General features: G+C 41.4%; 1 pseudogene; it reads right to left on the bottom strand.

The window, feature by feature from the left end:
- Positions 1–288: 288 nt before the first annotated feature.
- Positions 289–406, bottom strand: LOC126237860 (5S ribosomal RNA; annotated as a pseudogene).
- Positions 407–22,785: the final 22,379 nt, after the last annotated feature.

Here is a 22,785-nt window from a genome sequence, read left to right on the forward strand (position 1 = left end):
CCACTGTTGTTGTTGTTGCCTTCACTCTGAAGATTGGTTCGATGCAGCTCCCAATGCTAATTTGTTAACACTCGATGAGGACTTATGTAAGAAATTTATGCGAGTGTCTACTAAACATACAGGTGGGAGGGCTATGTCTAGCTTAATTTTGTGAGCTCCTTTATGTAATTCTGTAACCAAAACTCCGTCCGAACAGGATGGATATGGAGGGCCATGTGGTAAGCACACCGCTACTTCTCAGTCAAGTAGCTCCTCAGTTTGCCTCACATGGGCTGAGTGAAACCCTCTTACCAACAGTGCTCGACGGACCGGATGGTCACCCATCTAAGTGCTAGCCTAGCCCGACGGTGCTTAACTTCGGTGATCTGACGGGAACCGGTGTTACCACTGAGGCACGGCCGTTGGCATATTGCATGTATAAGTGTAGAACCAAAAGAAAAATCTGAAGCAAAAATTTGCTATTTGAAACTCATTTCTCTTATATGACAAACTAAAATGACTTCGATTAATAAGAGTGAATCGTACCGATTTACACTTCTATGACACCCTAAAAATATTATTAAAAATATTTGCTATTGTTTTTCGCTTATTTTGATAAACATCCGTTCAAAGGATCCTACGCATAATCGCCTTTCTTCAAAATATGCGTGATTCGAGGTGAAAAAAGAATTGAGTCAATAAGGAGGTTGCAAATGTCTCATCGAATAGGTAAGGCGAGTAATTTGCGAGCTTAATTTGAGCGAGAGGCACTTAGGCAGTACAGGCTGGCAAGAGCGGAGAAAATAACCAGCAGCTGCTGGCACCTCTCCCCGTCAGCCGTGGGGAAGTTTGTTCATTACCAGAGGTATCAGGGGCTGTAGCGGAGTTAACTTCTCGGAGCGGGGAGCCTTTTTCGGCGGCCGGAAACTCTGGAAAGATTGATGTGGGAGATGCCAGCCGGAGATGCCAACTGGGGATTCTCTCCTGCGGACAGCTCCCTTACCGCTCTGCTTCTAACTATCACTCTACCGAACTTGTTTCTTCGTTCCTCTAGAAACAAGGGGCATTGCACTAGTAGAGAAACTATGAAGTAACATACCTCACTATTCAGTTCTTAAAAACTAATAATAGAGCCTATTGATAGCAATGAATCGTGAAGTAAATGTCAACGTGGCTTTTCAAAGGTCTCCTGCCTATTGTTCCGAGACTTACGATGAACTTACTGAAATGACAAATCTTGATCGCAAGTGTCATGTCTTCTGGTCCTGTTAACATTTTGTTTCTTAGAGCCAGCTATCAAGGTTGCAAACGATTTAATATTAAAGATATTCAAATCTTACTCAGTGATCGACGATGGTGGTGATGATGGTGATATCATGATAGTCTGGGCGCACTACAGCAAAGTATTCAGCATGAAGTATCGCTTTCTTCTTTGGAATTTCAGAAGGGTCAGGCGTCACTTGTTTCCATTTTTCAGTCTTCTTCCATGCTTGGCTGATGTTTGACAGTATTGAGATCACTGTGTGGAGACTGCCTAGCTCTGTCTTGGTCGATCGTGAGGTCACATTAAATGGATTTCCACTGTGTAGCAAATGTACATTGTCTGCCAATGTATAATTACCTGAATACAATCCACCATATACGCCGCATAGAATGAGGCCCTGCTGCTACGTTTCAACAATGGAATACCGGGGGTAGACATAAGGTTTTAATTAACACTTCGAAAAAATGAGGTTACGTTTTAATTTTGTTTAGTTACACGTACGTACTCTATAGTCCTGGCACACACGGAAACGCCCGTTTCTCCGACGTGATAATTAAAAGTTAATGACTGTTCGTCGTGTGCCTAGTTAGGTATTTAATGTGCGCCGTCTTTCACGATAGAGAAAGAAGTCCCACAGTTGGCAGTTTTGGACCTAGTGGAAGCATCTATTGCTGTTATCACCAAGCTACAGCAGGGAGGCAATTCACAGCTCTTGTAGGAGGCGCCTTATGCTTTTATTTTGTCAGATAAGACGCCAGCATCATTCACATCGAAAGGTATGTTTGGATGCTCGGCTCGTCTTCAATGATCAGTTTGCGTTTTACGCTTCTCAAGTCAGTCTCAGGAGGAGCAATTTGTCGTTGTACATGCAGATGGTATATTAAGTACTCTGTTGTACCTCATTTAGTTCTGTAACCATTCCTTACCTTATACAGAATGCAGCGTTTCTTGCTTAATTTATTCTTACATTTCCTCCTCTCACGTTCTTTCACGTCATATTGTGCTGTTGGTGGACGAATCGATTCCTGTTGTCTTATAATAACTCTGATTCAATACTTATAAATTCAGGAAGCTTGTGGGAGGAACTTATTTATGGATTATTGTAACTCGGTAGAACATTCTATGTACGTATGAATACGAGAAACGTGTCTGTCTTTCCCGGTGTGCCTCAATAAAATCAAGTCGGTTTACAAGTAGCGTCACTTCGACCAAAGCACTCAAGTTTCCAACATCTGTATCCGCTACCGTCATTAGGAATAAAAACTGACGCGGCTTCCAGGTTCCGGGACCAAATAACGCTAGGTGGTGTGCGGAGACAGAGCTATTTCAAAACTGCCGTTCCCGCCTCCCTACAAGTGTTAAGCACCCGTTTTGCTTTGGTTCGGTTTCCAAAGACTGCCTCTGCTCTCTACTAAGTGTGTCCCTAAAAGTGTTGTTTTATTCTACTCTCCTCCGCTTACTTTATGATGGAATCCCAACATCTTATGGGCGCAAAGACTTTCATCTTTCCAAATTGTATATTCTCTAGGTAATGTTCAGCCACGACCGACTTCTCAGACTCGCTTTGTTTAACTTGTCGTGTATGCTGAGCACAATGTTTATCGACAGTGCGAACAGAACGGCCTGTGTAGGCGCTGTCGTATTCGCGAGGGATACCGCACACACCGGACACTCGAAGGCCAACGCAATCGCCGGCCGCGGTGGTCTAACGGTTCTAGGCGCGCAGTCCGGAACCGCGCGACTGCTACGGTCGCAGGTTTGAATCCTGCCTCGGGCATGGATGTGTGTGATGTCCTTAGGTTAGTTAGGTTTAAGTAATTCTAAGTTCTAGGGGACTGATGACCACAGATGTTAAGTCCCATAGTGCTCAGAGCCAGTTTTAGCCAACGCAATCATTAGCGGGGCGTAACATATTTCGTATCTTGGAGGCGGGCTGGAATACCGCTTTGTCCATACCTCTGCTCTGAATACTATAGTGTTCAAGACCGCTTTCTTGTGTACGGTGTTGCGTAAACTGTTTGCTATGAAGTACTAATCAGTGTGTGTTGGTTTCTTGCACTGCCTTACTATCAACTGTCACATCCAGGAACGGTAGCCTGGCATCTCTCTTCATCTCGACAAGAACAACGACAACACCCGAACGACAACATACAAAGTGACAATTATTGAACCATATGAAGCGTGCACACACTTTATGCAACGTGTAAATGTTAGCCGGCTGGAGTGGCCGTGCGGTTCTGAGCCCTGCAGTCTGGAACCGAGCGACCGCTACGGTCGCAGATTCGAATCCTGCCTCGGGCATGGATGAGTGTGATATCCTTAGGTTAGTTAGGTTTAATTATTTCTAAGTTCTAGGCGACTGATGACTTCAGAAGTTAAGTCGCATAGTGCTCAGAGCCATTTAAGCCATTTCTAAATGTCACTACAGATATTCGGATTTAGGTTATGACATGTTCGGATTGCCTACCATCATTGAATATGATGTGGCGCAGACGAATAGCGAAATTCTACACGACCCGCTGAAGTGTCGGAACATCGATGCTGTCGATGACCTCCTGAATGGCTCAGCAATGGTTTTGGGCTTATTGCTGTACACCTTGTCTTTAATATAGCCCCACAAAAAGGTGTGACATGTGTTCAAATCCGGAGAAAATGGCGGCCAATCGAGGCCCATGCCAGTGTCCTCTAGGTATCCAGAGCCAGAATGCAGTCCCCAAAGTGCTCTTCCAGGACATAAAAAACTCTTTTGCTTGAATGGAGTCGAGCCCAGTCTTGCGACGGATGACCTCAGATATTGAGTCCCATAGTGCTCACAGCCATTTGAACCCAGTCTTGCATGAACCACATCTAGTTGACGTCATGGTCACTTTGGATAATGGAGATGGAAGATGATTCCAAAACCTTCACGTACCGCTTGGTAGTCACCGTGCCATCAAGGAATATTGCACCGATTATTCCGTGACTGCACATTGCACACCTCACAGTCACCCCTTGAAGGTGAAGAGACTTCTCGATCGCGAAATGGGGATTCTCAGTCCCCCAAATGCGCCAATTTTGCTTATTGACGAACACATTCAAATGAAAGTGGGCTTCTTCGCTAAACCAAAGCATACTAATTCTGATCAAGCCCACCGGCCAACCATGCAGTTTGAACGCCTTAACGCAAATCTTTCGGAAGTTATTAACAATTTTATTTTATACAGTTCATTAATTGTCACCCTGTACTTTTTGAACTCCGACGAATAAATTTTATTTTATACAGTTCAATAATTGTCACCCTGTACTTTCTGAAGTCCGACGAATATTGTGAGGAGACGGATGCCACAGCGATGGGATCCCTACCACCTCCAGCTGTCGTGAACATGAAGCACTGAAGCACTTTCCGGAGTACGCTCTGATCTCTGCGACGTCACGTCCATCTTGCTTAAAAAAAAAAAAAGTTAAATTGGCCCTCAGCACTATGGGACTTAACTTCTGAGGTCATCAGTCCCCTAGAACTTAGAACTACTTAAACCTAACTAACCTAAGGACATCACACACATCCATGTCCGAGGCAGGATTCGAACCTGCGACCGTGGCGATCGCGCGGTTCCAGACTGAAGTGCCTAGAACCGCTCGGCCACACTTGCTGGCCCGTCTTGCTTCCTGCAGCACGTTGACGTCACCTTCCTGATAGTGCACTGCAGCATTTGCTCGATCACGTGAACGGTGTCTATTACAAACTCAAATCGGCAACTGTCGAAAGCTTGAGTGTTTTATTGAAAGTGACGCGCCTTGAATGCCGAGGAGATTTTATTCAAATGGGAGAAATTTTTGCTGCAACAGGCGGTTCAACTTCGTCTGTGCTTTCGTGTATCCCCAATAACCGTGTTTCCAGTGTGAAATGGCATTCCTCGACTCGTAGCAGGCACTTGATTCTGTATCTGCGTCACTACTCAGGCGTCATAGTTTGGCTTTTTACAGCTGTGCAGTAAGTTGTGCGGTCATAATAGTTGTTAAATTCTGCATGGCTTGTCCTGCGTCGCCTACAAACTCGAGGATGACAAAGAGGTTAAGATATCGTTCGCGTTTTGTTCGTATAATTTTTTCATAGTCACGATTCGTGGATTGACGATGTGAACTTCTGATACAAAGAACACGAAAGCAGCTCGACGATTAGGGAAAGTTGACTGAAGTAATTAGAGTTTAACGTTGCAGTGCCCTTGAGGATGTGACAGTACGACGAGAACGCGAGGAACCAGTAAATCGACCACATGAACGACCGCTGGCTAGATCCAGAGCCCGGAAACTGTTGTCAGCTCCGAAACAGCGGGCCGCTGATTTACGAGGAGGGGAAGCAATGGTGCGCACTGCGCCCCGTCCGCCGTTTTCCCGTTCCCGGCGCTCGTATATTGCGGACGGCTGGAGCAGCGAGCGTTTGTTTGCCTACAGGCTGCGAGCATCAGTGAGGCGTGCAGCGGGTTTGAGTGCGGCGGTATGGACAGTGTGCAGCATACGAGTGGCAGGAACTGTTCCAAGGAACACCCACAGCTTCGGATTCCCCTTCCAGATTCAGGAAACGAAGTTACAGGAAATCGACAAATAGTAATGATCATACGCTTTCAGCAAAATGGATTGGAGGTGGAATGCTAAATGTCTTACTCGTGAATGTGGTATACATCCGATTAGAATCGGACAAAATCTGCGAGAGCCTCGTAAGAGTTCGCAAGCGATCCATGGCATTTTAAATCTTTTTGTTGGCTGTATTTGGTGTTGTGTCAAGTCACAGACGCACGATTTCTTTTTGTGTCACCTTTAATAATCGATTCAGTATCTGGAAATAAGTTTTGCATCCAAGCAAATGAAAAAAGAAAGATACGAAAAACCTGTAAACGTTTTTTTTTATATCTGTATCGTACTTGCAGATGCTACAAATTCGAGATGCAGTACACCAATGTTCGAGCATTGCCGCGGTGCGCTACAAGTTGTCACTGCACAGTCCAAAGAAGTTATAGCCTAATATCGGAGCTGGCTGCTGAGAATTCAGCCGACGCCCTTTATCAACGATATTAAGACTGTTTAAAGGAATAGTGGCGCTGTACATTTGTCCGAATTAGTGATTCAAATTAGTTTTTTTAACATTTTCCAGATAGGCAACACTGTTTCTACCGAGTTGGTATTCGGTTCGAGTCTTGAAGGATGATAGTCTTGGTTAAGATCGTTGTCGGGAGCGAGATATTGGGGTCGGCAAGTGATACAATAGGATCAGACTACGGACAATATTTATAACTTCAAATATCTCCTCAACATAAATTTTTGGAGGTATAGGTTTCTATTTTCGTGGTTAACAGAGTGAGGATTCACATAACGATTCGTAAGGCAAAGGGAGAGTTTCTGTAGCGAATTCATGTTTAACTGGTATGAGTAAATGTGTATTGTTATAACAGTATGTTTATGGGTCTGCAAGGAGTAGGCATTAATGGCTGTGATTGTGATTTGCTGGTTTGTGATGACGTACTGATATCCGGGTATATTCATGCAATATTGCTAGTGGTTCTGGTAGCACACTGTGAGGTAACTGGGTCATGATTACTTTGTAGTTGCGAATAGGTGGAATTTTGGACTTTCGCGAGAAAATTTATCAAGTGCACTGTATTTAAGGTGACATACACTAGCACTAGATAGCGAAAACGTATCTTATACTTACAGTCTAAATTCGCCCTTGAATTTGTGAAGATCTGCTCCGAAATAGTTAAAGAGAGAGCATCCTTTTCACGGAATCGTTATTAAACTCATCTGTGTAGCAAAACTATTATTTCTGATTTACCAGTGTCGACTGACCTTCTCGATTAGGGATTTTTAGTGGGTCGCATATCGTAAACACCTGAAGAGGTTCAAATGGCTCTGAGCACTATGGGACTCAACTTCTGAGGTCATTAGTCCCCTAGAACTTAGAACTACTTAAACCTAACTAACCTAAGGACATCACAAACATCCATGCCCGAGGCAGGATTCGAACCTGCGACCGTAGCGGTCTTGCGGTTCCAGACTGCAGCGCCTTTAACCGCACGGCCACTTCGGCCGGCCACCTGAAGAGGGCATAACTTTGTTTAAATTGCTTAACTGTATGGGCCAAAGTGGTCGTGGCACGTAGGTTTCTATTTTTCCTTTTTATTACTGTCCGTTAATGGAGACTAAGAGATTTTGCCGACACTCGTACTGTTGTGACGTATTGGTTGCACCAGATATTAAAGCTTAAAAAATAAATATCTAAGCCGGCCGGAGTGGCCGTGCGGCTCTAGGCGCTGCAATCTGGAGCCGAGCGACCGCTACGGTCGCAGGCTCGAATCCTGCCTAGGGCATGGATGTGTGTGAAGGCCTTAGGTTAGTTAGGTTTAATTAGTTCTAAGTTCTAGGCGACGGATGACCTCAGAAGTTAAGTCGCATAGTGCTCAGAGCCATTTGAACCATAAATATTTAAATAAAGCCTCAGAACTTAAACGTGTGCCTGCCTGCGATTCATAATTCCAACAAATTGCCCATCATTGGCTTTTATCATCCAAAGACTAAAGATAAATAAAAAATGTGAGCTTGAAAGATTATTTAAAGGGAGACAAATATCCTTAACATACTCCAGATAGTTGTAATTGCTTTAAACTCAAAATGAAGAGTTCTTAGTTACATTACGACTATCTAGTTTAAAACGAGAGAAAGAAATTTAGGTACATAAAAGAAAATTGTTTGAAACTCGAGAATGGATTCGGATGAGATTGTAAATACAGGTATTACGAAGTTAATAGCATTCTGAAAGAGATTAAAAGCAAAAAGAAATCAGATTTTTTCATGAGAGAAAAATGAAAGGAAGTCAGCGTGTGTAGTAAAATACGTCCCTGACCTTTCTCGTAGCTTAATATCTGTGAGGCTACGATAAATTTTACCGAGTAAAGATAAATAATTTTCACTTCGCGGAAATATTATTGATAGAAGTTTATGTAAGCAGTTTTCGCTAGTTATACTGATTTAATATAATTGAGAAAATGTTTTACTGTTAATAGTCCCCACTTTTCTTAATTCTGAGCGGGTGTAGTCGGAATAGATTTGTCCATAAAGTCTATTACAAGTGCGTGACATATAGTTCACGTTGTCTGCTAAGTTTAAAAAGACTTAAAAAAAACTTTTTACAGTAAAAGAAACCTAGATAGACCTACGTACCAATTTATAGGAAAATAATTTCACTTAACTATATTTACGTAAAGAGAAAGTTGACTGTGCCTGTTACCGAATTCTATCATTACGTTCAAAAGATAAACTAATACAAAGAAGTTATCAGTTAACAACAAAGGAATCTCTGTAAATATACAGTAAGTCAGATGCGTCGAAACTATAATTGCTTTTCGTATACTAATTAACATGTATTGGACAACGTCGATTCAGGCTCTATCGCAACAGGAATCAATTCTGCTACTGGTAACGCCAACAGACACATAAAGTGCCGACCCAATACACCTATTTGTGTCTGTTTCTACCGTGGCACAGTGCACTTTGCCGCGTATGTGCTATACATCCTATCAGAATTGGACAAAGTCTGTGGGAAGGCTATAATGGATTCTAAAGGGTACATAGAGTTTTAGCTGCGAAAATTTTTGATTGGTTTATCCGTGACTGTTATTGATCTCGAATGAAACATGTTCACTGTTACCTGTCACTGTTTATTTGCACAATCCGTTTCGAAGGTTTAAACCTCCATCAGCAGGTAGACGTATATGTGTTGTGTTAGGACTGTGGTGTAATTTTCGGCATTGTCTCCAGTAGTCACAGGCTCCTTTCCCTGTCGGGTTTTATCACATACACCATCGCCAATAATAAACGAAGGGAAACCAGAAAGGTTGAAGGAATGTGAAGGAGGGCTATACAAAAGAAACGAACTTGAAGGTAATTTTATAGAAAGGGAAGAAGTGTAATGTTCCGATATGTTTTCTGATACTGTAAATAATTCACCTTTATGGATTGGGACAAAAACTAAATAAGCATTCTTCATGAGCAGTGAATAAAGTCTTTGACTCTGTTTAATTTTATCTGTGGTTGACTTGCTAATCAGTCTGTTGTGTAGCGCTGGGACGTTCTTATTTGAGACGTAGCAGCGAGCAGTTGAGATTTTCAGAGAATGAGATCTGCTTTCCGTGAATCTGGAAGAAGCTACATGGGGTACTTTATCATTGAGATGAAAACTCATTTATAATACTTGTGTATTCTTTTTACTGATGGAGAAGATTTCGGGAAATTTTAAAGGTATGTTTGTAAGCTGAGGATTTTGAAATTATTAGTTTTCTTATGCTGTGCCGTCTTTTTGCCAATAATAAGACTTTGATTTCACAAAAACGATTTTCTTTCAAGTAAAACCCACTTCCAAGATTTATAGTAATGTTTAGAATATTTTGACGTGTATCCACTGTACCTTGCGCCACATGAAGTCACAGACTGCTTCTGACAAGCAAAAAGAAGGAAGTTAGTAGTGAGTAGTTTATTGTCCTTCAGCTGCAGCATCTGCTGATTTGTATTTGCTTTCGAGAACGTCAGTACTGAAGACCCAAAAACATGCTGAGCATGAGGTAAGTCACTTCTGTTTCAGGCCCGATCTCTCATTGCATTCTTGAGGAGCAGTAATTTATTTTTGTGGATATTCTTAGTCTAATATTGATCATATCAACCATCGCCCATAATGTGCTTTGGTACTGAGTTTCAGTTATATAGTTAAATTGGACATACAATTAGTTTCTTCTGGTATTTAATTAGTTTCTTCTGGTATTTAATTAGATTCATTTACTTTATTTTTAATTTTGCTTTTCATAAAATTTGGAGTTTTATTGAACGACGCTGTTCACAACAGAGGGCAACCAACAGTCTGTTTAGCTCAGCAATTGAACGCTTTATCTAAAGTACATGTTACATGAGTAGAACGTTTTCGAAATCAGTGTGTTCAGTTTTCTCTTATACAGACAATATTTATAAAAAGCTTACAGAGGAAGTAAATGACGATAATTTGCGATTTATGACAATGTGAGAATAATCCGAGGGAGCACTGGAAGAGCTAAGTGGAAACAAGGTTCTTGGAGTAGACGACATTCGCTTAGAATTATTGACATACTTTGGTGACAAAACCGTTCAATTTGGTCAACAGGATACACTGATGAACCAAACAAAGAAACTGGTACACCTGTCTAATATCGTGTAGGGCTCCTGCGAGCACGCAGAAGTGCCACAGCACAACATGGTATGAACTCTACTAACGTCTGAAGTAGTGCTGGAGGGAGCTGACGCCATGAATCCTGCAGGGCTGTCCCTAAATCCATAAGAGTCGGAGGGGGTGGAGATCTTTTCCGAACAGCGTGTTGCAAGGCATCCCAGATATGCTCAATAAAGTTCATGTCTGTGGAGTTTAGTGGCCAGCGAAAGTGCTTAAACACAGAAGAGTCCATGGATACATGAGGTTGTCTCCATACCTGTACACGTCCATCCGCTAGATACAATTTGGAACGAGACTCATCCGACAAGGCAACATGTTTCCAGTCCAATATCGGTGTTGCTGGACCCAGGCGAGGCTTAAACCTTTGTGTCCTGCATTCATCAAGGGTAGATGAGTGGGCCTTTGGCTCCGAAAGCGCATATCGTTGAATGGTTGGCACGCTGACACTTGATGATGGCCCAGCATTGAAATCTACAGCATTTGTGGAAGGGTTGACTTCTGTCACGTTGAACAATTCTCTTCAGTCGTCATTGGTGCCGTTCTTGCAGGACCTTTTTCCAGCCGCAGCGACGTCGGAGATTTGATGTTTTATTGGCTTCCTGATACGGTACACTCGTGAAATGGTCGTACGGGAAATTCCCCACTTTTTTCGCTACCTCGGAGGTGCTGTGCCCCAACGCTCCTGCGCCGACTATAGCACCAATTTAAAACTTACTTAAATCTTAATAACCTGCCATTGTAGCAGCAGTAACCGATCTAACAACTGCGCCAGACACTTGTTGTCTTATATAGGCGTTGCCGACCGCAGCGCCGTGTTCTGCTTGAGTACGTATCTCTGTATTTGAATACGCTTGCCTGTACCGATTTCTTTGGCGCTTCAGTGTATATAATACGGATGAAGTACCTCAGAGATGTTGATACTCCGCCTTTAACCTGCCCATGCCAGGCAAGCAAGCCACCGCACGTTGTCAGAAGAACAGGCAGGCTGCATTACTTCCATCGAAGCCAATTTGTGCCCAGTTCAAGCAGGTTGATTGCCTGCCCGTCTTCACGCTGTGCTACACTTCGTACCAGTATTCTGTAAGCTTTCATTGTATTGTTATGAGTAGGGATCGGAAGTTGATGATAAGTACACGAGTACCAGAAGATGAGGCACAACTTCATATGTATTCATTTTGGCTCACTGTAGGCCACAAAATGATGAATTTTATTTGTTCCGTTTTTCCTTTTCAGCATACTTCGGGCTTACTTATTTATTTAGATATGAACGTTTTCCTCTCCTACTTCACTTTCTTTCGACGAGTAGTGGCTATTCTCAAACCGAACTATCATCAGCTCACCTCTCATACATGTTTTTTTGTAGTAAACAGATTTCTGAAAGCTAACTAAAGTAGGGTTTTGGAAAGCTAGTTTCTGTAACCTTTAATTCGGCTAATATGACCTCAGTTATACCAATTTCAGTTAATTAAGATCGTGATCGGGTTAATCAATAAAAATATATTTGACAACAAATTAAAACATCCAATCAATAAAATATTCCGTGCTATTATGCCGTGGTCGAAGGGATTTCACTTTAAAACTCGCTACTGACTGCTGACTACTTTATTAATTGTGACAATTCCGGCCGTGAAAATTTACATTTTACGAACTAGGCCATATATGTATATCATGTATGACGAAGAAAATGCATTTACAATTAATAATACGTCCAGTCATCCACAGCGTCGATAATTACTTGGCATCTCCGAAGCATGCTTGAAACGAAGTTTTCCAAGTGTTGACGTGGAAAAGACCTCCTAATGCGTCGAACTTGCGCTGACAGCTGTTTCAAAGTGATATTTTTTCCTTGCAGCTGCTTTCAGCAGGATTAGCGTAAGGCAACTATGAGAGCCAATTCAGTACCTGCACACCTTTCTCCTTTTTCCATTCGGTGCAAAGTCTACTGCTGTGCTTCATATCATTGTCCTCCTGCAGTATCCAACCCTCATTTTTGTCAATGAACCGACGTTTGGCAGTCGGCATTAAATATCTTTGATAAACGTGACGCGTAAGCTCCGCTCACATCTCTCCTTGTGTATCTCAGTCACGAACTCAAAGTAAACTAATGCTTTATGGACACTGCATGAAGGAAAAACATTTCCTTTGTTGGACTGTGAAAGAAAAAAGGCGATATCTTTTACCATGTGTGGAATGTCGACCTCGCTCTTACATCACATACGGTACTTTTTGCAGTATGTGTATTGCGAGTTCGCTGAATTAATTCTAAGTGGCCAAAATAGTTCATTCTAAATTCCCCAAATGCACTTTAGCCAAGGCGAAGTTCATTTTTCATAGTATCTTAATCTAAAACGTTTATGGCTGAAAGAACAAGCTGCTCTTTCACACTACGCTTTCTTCGCACTACGTTGCATACCACGAGAATTTGGTTTTTGATTTCCAATGAACCATATTTTTTCCCTATTTCAATCAATGTTTGTCCTAAATTAAGAAAGCTGTTATACTGCTAAGCGGCCTCACGTTCTTGGCACAAATTTCCACGCACTTGTCAGCCACTAGGCGTTTGTCCTCTTTCAAAATATTTGTGGAGTGAGGGAAATTGTTGGTAAAGTTTACAAACATGTCGTTACATACTAGAGGTTCCCAAATGAGTGTTTAGTAACTTTTTACAAAATTTGCAAAGCGAGACACCTTCCGATTTTCTTGAAGCTGCCTCACAAACACATGAAAACATTTCTCGTGGTGACGTGGACTCTGTTTAGTGGCTGATATGTATGCCCCTATCCTTAATTTCTCCTCTCCCTTAAGTATGGTTTGTTCAGTTTACCGCTCCCACCATTATGACAAACGATCTATGGTAAAACTACTTACCCAGACATATACCTGATTGAACTAGTAGTGCAACTTGTCCTCAGATGCAGCAGGCTGAATGGATTCCTTGAAGCTTGCCAGGCTTGTGGAAACCCAGGTTGGCCTGCTTTAACCACAGTCCTTCAGTACGCTTGTACTCTTGCGTCTCCACTGCGGCAGGTTGACCTGCTTTAAGAATTGTGGCGAAGACAGGGGCAGGCAGGCTGGAAAGAGAATTTATACACCTCTGAAATACCTTCAGATATCAGGAAGAGTGTAATGATTCCAACAGCAAACAAGGCAGATGCGAAGAAGTGTGATTACTACGAAACCTTCAGTTTAATAAGTCATGGTTACAAAATACTGACACGAATTATTTACAGAATAATGGAAAAATTGTTGAAGCTGACCTCGAGTAAAACTACGTTGGATTCCGTAGAAAAGCACTCCTGAAAAGAGAAATTTGTTAACATCCAAAATAAATTTCTGTAGGAGGTTTTTTAATGTTCTTGTCTAGAGTGCCGCCTCATACGGGAGTGAAACGTGGACGATGAACATTTAGAAAAGAAGAGAACAGGTTTTGAAATGTTGTGTTACAGAAGCATGTTGAAAAGCTAGCTGGGTAACTCGAACAAATGACGAGGAGGTACTGAATCGCATTCGGGGAAAAATAAATTCATGATACAACCTGGCTAAAAGACGAGATTGGTTAGTAGGACTTACCTTGAAACACGAAGGATTTATACACTGGAAGTATGAATTAAAAAAAAAAAAAAAAAAGCCTTCAGTCTCATCTTTTCGTGTTTTATTAAGTACACAATGCATGTCGGACCCTGTGAGTCCATCATCAGGTGTAATTTGTCTTAATACGTGCTTTATTTTTTTCTCTTGAATGAGGTGAAATGGCCGGCCGAAGTGGCCGTGCGGTTAAAGGCGCTGCAGTCTGGAACCGCAAGACCGCTACGGTCGCAGGTTCGAATCGTGCCTCGGGCAAGGATGTTTGTGATGTCTTTAGGTTAGTTAGGTTTAACTAGTTCTAAGTTCTAGGGGACTAATGACCTCAGCAGTTGAGTCCCATAGTGCTCAGAGCCATTTGAACCATTTGAGGTGAAATGCATATTCCTGTCACTTAAAGGTTTGATGTTGGATTATGAAATTCGTAAGTCGAAAGCGTTAAATATGTGCGAAATAGAGGAAAAGATGAACAGTGTAAACTTACCACATAATCCAAGAAAAGCGTTCTTAACGTTTTAGCACCAGCATAGATTCTTCCTCCATCGTTTTGGTGCACGTCACTTCATTCAAGAGCCACACTTGGAAACACATGTTTGTAAACACTTCACAGATGTTTTTGTACACGGGGTGGTCAAAGACGAATATATTCGTAGTGCTAAAGATATAATTATTAAACAATTGATATAGCATAGATATTTAAAATTAGTGAAATAACTGTAGCTTGCGAAATCTTTTTGTTCATTTAACATAGATTCTGGTTTTTTGATTTTGTGGAGGTATATCTCCAGTTGTTCCAACAGATTTAAGGTCTTACCATTGGCTTCATTATGTAGTACTACCAGATTGTTTTCTAGACCGTTGATGACATGTTTAGTTTCCAACATATGTTGCACAAAGACTGATTTTCCGAAGTGGTTGAGTCTGAAAGCATTTAAGTTTTCCTGAAAAATGGTTTTGACGTTTCTGCCTGTTTTCCCTTCATAGTAGGCAGGACAACTGCGGCATGTTACTTTGTACACTCCACTGTTGTTGTTGTATTTGATTTTATGCTAGGGACGATTAAGTTTCCTAGCTTATTATTAGTTGAGACTGCTTTCCGTGAATCTGGAAGAAGCTACATGGGGTACTTTATCATTGAGATGAAAACTCATTTATAATACTTGTGTATTCTTTTTACTGATGGAGAAGATTTCGGGAAATTTTAAAGGTATGTTTGTAAGCTGAGAATTTTGAAATTATTAGTTTTCTTATGCTGTGCCGTCTTTTTGCCAATAATAAGACTTTGATTTCACAAAAACGATTTTCTTTCAAGTAAAACCCACTTCCAAGATTTATAGTAATGTTTAGAATATTTTGACGTGTATCCACTGTACCTTGCGCCACATGAAGTCACAGACTGCTTCTGACAAGCAAAAAGAAGGAAGTTAGTAGTGAGTAGTTTATTGTCCTTCAGCTGCAGCATCTGCTGATTTGTATTTGCTTTCGAGAACGTCAGTACTGAAGACCCAAAAACATGCTGAGCATGAGGTAAGTCACTTCTGTTTCAGGCCCGATCTCTCATTGCATTCTTGAGGAGCAGTAATTTATTTTTGTGGATATTCTTAGTCTAATATTGATCATATCAACCATCGCCCATAATGTGCTTTGGTACTGAGTTTCAGTTATATAGTTAAATTGGACACACAATTAGTTTCTTCTGGTATTTAATTAGTTTCTTCTGGTATTTAATTAGATTCATTTACTTTATTTTTAATTTTGCTTTTCATAAAATTTGGAGTTTTATTGAACGACGCTGTTCACAACAGAGGGCAACCAACAGTCTGTTTAGCTCAGCAATTGAACGCTTTATCTAAAGTACATGTTACATGAGTAGAACGTTTTCGAAATCAGTGTGTTCAGTTTTCTCTTATACAGACAATATTTATAAAAAGCTTACAGAGGAAGTAAATGACGATAATTTGCGATTTATGACAATGTGAGAATAATCCGAGGGAGCACTGGAAGAGCTAAGTGGAAACAAGGTTCTTGGAGTAGACGACATTCGCTTAGAATTATTGACATACTTTGGTGACAAAACCGTTCAATTTGGTCAACAGGATACACTGATGAACCAAACAAAGAAACTGGTACACCTGTCTAATATCGTGTAGGGCTCCTGCGAGCACGCAGAAGTGCCACAGCACAACATGGTATGAACTCTACTAACGTCTGAAGTAGTGCTGGAGGGAGCTGACGCCATGAATCCTGCAGGGCTGTCCCTAAATCCATAAGAGTCGGAGGGGGTGGAGATCTTTTCCGAACAGCGTGTTGCAAGGCATCCCAGATATGCTCAATAAAGTTCATGTCTGTGGAGTTTAGTGGCCAGCGAAAGTGCTTAAACACAGAAGAGTCCATGGATACATGAGGTTGTCTCCATACCTGTACACGTCCATCCGCTAGATACAATTTGGAACGAGACTCATCCGACAAGGCAACATGTTTCCAGTCCAATATCGGTGTTGCTGGACCCAGGCGAGGCTTAAACCTTTGTGTCCTGCATTCATCAAGGATAGATGAGTGGGCCTTTGGCTCCGAAAGCGCATATCGTTGAATGGTTGGCACGCTGACACTTGATGATGGCCCAGCATTGAAATCTACAGCATTTGTGGAAGGGTTGACTTCTGTCACGTTGAACAATTCTCTTCAGTCGTCATTGGTGCCGTTCTTGCAGGACCTTTTTCCAGCCGCAGCGACGTCGGAGATTTGATGTTTTATTGGCTTCCTGATACGGTACACTCGTGAAATGGTCGTACGGGAAATTCCCCACTTTTTTCGCTACCTCGGAGGTGCTGTGCCCCAACGCTCCTGCGCCGACTATAGCACCAATTTAAAACTTACTTAAATCTTAATAACCTGCCATTGTAGCAGCAGTAACCGATCTAACAACTGCGCCAGACACTTGTTGTCTTATATAGGCGTTGCCGACCGCAGCGCCGTGTTCTGCTTGAGTACGTATCTCTGTATTTGAATACGCTTGCCTGTACCGATTTCTTTGGCGCTTCAGTGTATATAATACGGATGAAGTACCTCAGAGATGTTGATACTCCGCCTTTAACCTGCCCATGCCAGGCAAGCAAGCCACCGCACGTTGTCAGAAGAACAGGCAGGCTGCATTACTTCCATCGAAGCCAATTTGTGCCCAGTTCAAGCAGGTTGATTGCCTGCCCGTCTTCACGCTGTGCTACACTTCGTACCAGTATTCTGTAAGCTTTCATTGTATTGTTATGAGTAGGGATCGGAAGTTGATGATAAGTACACGAGTACCAGAAGATGAGGCACAATTTCATATGTATTCATTTTGGCTCACTGTAGGCCACAAAATGATGAATTTTATTTGTTCCGTTTTTCCTTTTCAGCATACTTCGGGCTTACTTATTTATTTAGATATGAACGTTTTCCTCTCCTACTTCACTTTCTTTCGACGAGTAGTGGCTATTCTCAAACCGAACTATCATCAGCTCACCTCTCATACATGTTTTTTTGTAGTAAACAGATTTCTGAAAGCTAACTAAAGTAGGGTTTTGGAAAGCTAGTTTCTGTAACCTTTAATTCGGCTAATATGACCTCAGTTATACCAATTTCAGTTAATTAAGATCGTGATCGGGTTAATCAATAAAAATATATTTGACAACAAATTAAAACATCCAATCAATAAAATATTCCGTGCTATTATGCCGTGGTCGAAGGGATTTCACTTTAAAACTCGCTACTGACTGCTGACTACTTTATTAATTGTGACAATTCCGGCTGTGAAAATTTACATTTTACGAACTAGGCCATATATGTATATCATGTATGACGAAGAAAATGCATTTACAATTAATAATATGTCCAGTCATCCACAGCGTCGATAATTACTTGGCATCTCCGAAGCATGCTTGAAACGAAGTTTTCCAAGTGTTGACGTGGAAAAGACCTCCTAATGCGTCGAACTTGCGCTGACAGCTGTTTCAAAGTGATATTTTTTCCTTGCAGCTGCTTTCAGCAGGATTAGCGTAAGGCAACTATGAGAGCCAATTCAGTACCTGCACACCTTTCTCCTTTTTCCATTCGGTGCAAAGTCTACTGCTGTGCTTCATATCATTGTCCTCCTGCAGTATCCAACCCTCATTTTTGTCAATGAACCGACGTTTGGCAGTCGGCATTAAATATCTTTGATAAACGTGACGCGTAAGCTCCGCTCACATCTCTCCTTGTGTATCTCAGTCACGAACTCAAAGTAAACTAATGCTTTATGGACACTGCATGAAGGAAAAACATTTCCTTTGTTGGACTGTGAAAGAAAAAAGGCGATATCTTTTACCATGTGTGGAATGTCGACCTCGCTCTTACATCACATACGGTACTTTTTGCAGTATGTGTATTGCGAGTTCGCTGAATTAATTCTAAGTGGCCAAAATAGTTCATTCTAAATTCCCCAAATGCACTTTAGCCAAGGCGAAGTTCATTTTTCATAGTATCTTAATCTAAAACGTTTATGGCTGAAAGAACAAGCTGCTCTTTCACACTACGCTTTCTTCGCACTACGTTGCATACCACGAGAATTTGGTTTTTGATTTCCAATGAACCATATTTTTTCCCTATTTCAATCAATGTTTGTCCTAAATTAAGAAAGCTGTTATACTGCTAAGCGGCCTCACGTTCTTGGCACAAATTTCCACGCACTTGTCAGCCACTAGGCGTTTGTCCTCTTTCAAAATATTTGTGGAGTGAGGGAAATTGTTGGTAAAGTTTACAAACATGTCGTTACATACTAGAGGTTCCCAAATGAGTGTTTAGTAACTTTTTACAAAATTTGCAAAGCGAGACACCTTCCGATTTTCTTGAAGCTGCCTCACAAACACATGAAAACATTTCTCGTGGTGACGTGGACTCTGTTTAGTGGCTGATATGTATGCCCCTATCCTTAATTTCTCCTCTCCCTTAAGTATGGTTTGTTCAGTTTACCGCTCCCACCATTATGACAAACGATCTATGGTAAAACTACTTACCCAGACATATACCTGATTGAACTAGTAGTGCAACTTGTCCTCAGATGCAGCAGGCTGAATGGATTCCTTGAAGCTTGCCAGGCTTGTGGAAACCCAGGTTGGCCTGCTTTAACCACAGTCCTTCAGTACGCTTGTACTCTTGCGTCTCCACTGCGGCAGGTTGACCTGCTTTAAGAATTGTGGCGAAGACAGGGGCAGGCAGGCTGGAAAGAGAATTTATACACCTCTGAAATACCTTCAGATTTCAGGAAGAGTGTAATGATTCCAACAGCAAACAAGGCAGATGCGAAGAAGTGTGATTACTACGAAACCTTCAGTTTAATAAGTCATGGTTACAAAATACTGACACGAATTATTTACAGAATAATGGAAAAATTGTTGAAGCTGACCTCGAGTAAAACTACGTTGGATTCCGTAGAAAAGCACTCCTGAAAAGAGAAATTTGTTAACATCCAAAATAAATTTCTGTAGGAGGTTTTTTAATGTTCTTGTCTAGAGTGCCGCCTCATACGGGAGTGAAACGTGGACGATGAACATTTAGAAAAGAAGAGAACAGGTTTTGAAATGTTGTGTTACAGAAGCATGTTGAAAAGCTAGCTGGGTAACTCGAACAAATGACGAGGAGGTACTGAATCGCATTCGGGGAAAAATAAATTCATGATACAACCTGGCTAAAAGACGAGATTGGTTAGTAGGACTTACCTTGAAACACGAAGGATTTATACACTGGAAGTATGAATTAAAAAAAAAAAAAAAAAAAAAGCCTTCAGTCTCATCTTTTCGTGTTTTATTAAGTACACAATGCATGTCGGACCCTGTGAGTCCATCATCAGGTGTAATTTGTCTTAATACGTGCTTTATTTTTTTCTCTTGAATGAGGTGAAATGGCCGGCCGAAGTGGCCGTGCGGTTAAAGGCGCTGCAGTCTGGAACCGCAAGACCGCTACGGTCGCAGGTTCGAATCGTGCCTCGGGCAAGGATGTTTGTGATGTCTTTAGGTTAGTTAGGTTTAACTAGTTCTAAGTTCTAGGGGACTAATGACCTCAGCAGTTGAGTCCCATAGTGCTCAGAGCCATTTGAACCATTTGAGGTGAAATGCATATTCCTGTCACTTAAAGGTTTGATGTTGGATTATGAAATTCGTAAGTCGAAAGCGTTAAATATGTGCGAAATAGAGGAAAAGATGAACAGTGTAAACTTACCACATAATCCAAGAAAAGCGTTCTTAACGTTTTAGCACCAGCATAGATTCTTCCTCCATCGTTTTGGTGCACGTCACTTCATTCAAGAGCCACACTTGGAAACACATGTTTGTAAACACTTCACAGATGTTTTTGTACACGGGGTGGTCAAAGACGAATATATTCGTAGTGCTAAAGATATAATTATTAAACAATTGATATAGCATAGATATTTAAAATTAGTGAAATAACTGTAGCTTGCGAAATCTTTTTGTTCATTTAACATAGATTCTGGTTTTTTGATTTTGTGGAGGTATATCTCCAGTTGTTCCAACAGATTTAAGGTCTTACCATTGGCTTCATTATGTAGTACTACCAGATTGTTTTCTAGACCGTTGATGACATGTTTAGTTTCCAACATATGTTGCACAAAGACTGATTTTCCGAAGTGGTTGAGTCTGAAAGCATTTAAGTTTTCCTGAAAAATGGTTTTGACGTTTCTGCCTGTTTTCCCTTCATAGTAGGCAGGACAACTGCGGCATGTTACTTTGTACACTCCACTGTTGTTGTTGTATTTGATTTTATGCTAGGGACGATTAAGTTTCCTAGCTTATTATTAGTTGAGACTGCTTTCCGTGAATCTGGAAGAAGCTACATGGGGTACTTTATCATTGAGATGAAAACTCATTTATAATACTTGTGTATTCTTTTTACTGATGGAGAAGATTTCGGGAAATTTTAAAGGTATGTTTGTAAGCTGAGAATTTTGAAATTATTAGTTTTCTTATGCTGTGCCGTCTTTTTGCCAATAATAAGACTTTGATTTCACAAAAACGATTTTCTTTCAAGTAAAACCCACTTCCAAGATTTATAGTAATGTTTAGAATATTTTGACGTGTATCCACTGTACCTTGCGCCACATGAAGTCACAGACTGCTTCTGACAAGCAAAAAGAAGGAAGTTAGTAGTGAGTAGTTTATTGTCCTTCAGCTGCAGCATCTGCTGATTTGTATTTGCTTTCGAGAACGTCAGTACTGAAGACCCAAAAACATGCTGAGCATGAGGTAAGTCACTTCTGTTTCAGGCCCGATCTCTCATTGCATTCTTGAGGAGCAGTAATTTATTTTTGTGGATATTCTTAGTCTAATATTGATCATATCAACCATCGCCCATAATGTGCTTTGGTACTGAGTTTCAGTTATATAGTTAAATTGGACACACAATTAGTTTCTTCTGGTATTTAATTAGTTTCTTCTGGTATTTAATTAGATTCATTTACTTTATTTTTAATTTTGCTTTTCATAAAATTTGGAGTTTTATTGAACGACGCTGTTCACAACAGAGGGCAACCAACAGTCTGTTTAGCTCAGCAATTGAACGCTTTATCTAAAGTACATGTTACATGAGTAGAACGTTTTCGAAATCAGTGTGTTCAGTTTTCTCTTATACAGACAATATTTATAAAAAGCTTACAGAGGAAGTAAATGACGATAATTTGCGATTTATGACAATGTGAGAATAATCCGAGGGAGCACTGGAAGAGCTAAGTGGAAACAAGGTTCTTGGAGTAGACGACATTCGCTTAGAATTATTGACATACTTTGGTGACAAAACCGTTCAATTTGGTCAACAGGATACACTGATGAACCAAACAAAGAAACTGGTACACCTGTCTAATATCGTGTAGGGCTCCTGCGAGCACGCAGAAGTGCCACAGCACAACATGGTATGAACTCTACTAACGTCTGAAGTAGTGCTGGAGGGAGCTGACGCCATGAATCCTGCAGGGCTGTCCCTAAATCCATAAGAGTCGGAGGGGGTGGAGATCTTTTCCGAACAGCGTGTTGCAAGGCATCCCAGATATGCTCAATAAAGTTCATGTCTGTGGAGTTTAGTGGCCAGCGAAAGTGCTTAAACACAGAAGAGTCCATGGATACATGAGGTTGTCTCCATACCTGTACACGTCCATCCGCTAGATACAATTTGGAACGAGACTCATCCGACAAGGCAACATGTTTCCAGTCCAATATCGGTGTTGCTGGACCCAGGCGAGGCTTAAACCTTTGTGTCCTGCATTCATCAAGGGTAGATGAGTGGGCCTTTGGCTCCGAAAGCGCATATCGTTGAATGGTTGGCACGCTGACACTTGATGATGGCCCAGCATTGAAATCTACAGCATTTGTGGAAGGGTTGACTTCTGTCACGTTGAACAATTCTCTTCAGTCGTCATTGGTGCCGTTCTTGCAGGACCTTTTTCCAGCCGCAGCGACGTCGGAGATTTGATGTTTTATTGGCTTCCTGATACGGTACACTCGTGAAATGGTCGTACGGGAAATTCCCCACTTTTTTCGCTACCTCGGAGGTGCTGTGCCCCAACGCTCCTGCGCCGACTATAGCACCAATTTAAAACTTACTTAAATCTTAATAACCTGCCATTGTAGCAGCAGTAACCGATCTAACAACTGCGCCAGACACTTGTTGTCTTATATAGGCGTTGCCGACCGCAGCGCCGTGTTCTGCTTGAGTA

Source organism: Schistocerca nitens, chromosome 2, assembly GCF_023898315.1.
Source record: "Schistocerca nitens isolate TAMUIC-IGC-003100 chromosome 2, iqSchNite1.1, whole genome shotgun sequence".
In the NCBI taxonomy this organism is placed as follows: Eukaryota; Metazoa; Arthropoda; class Insecta; order Orthoptera; family Acrididae; genus Schistocerca; species Schistocerca nitens.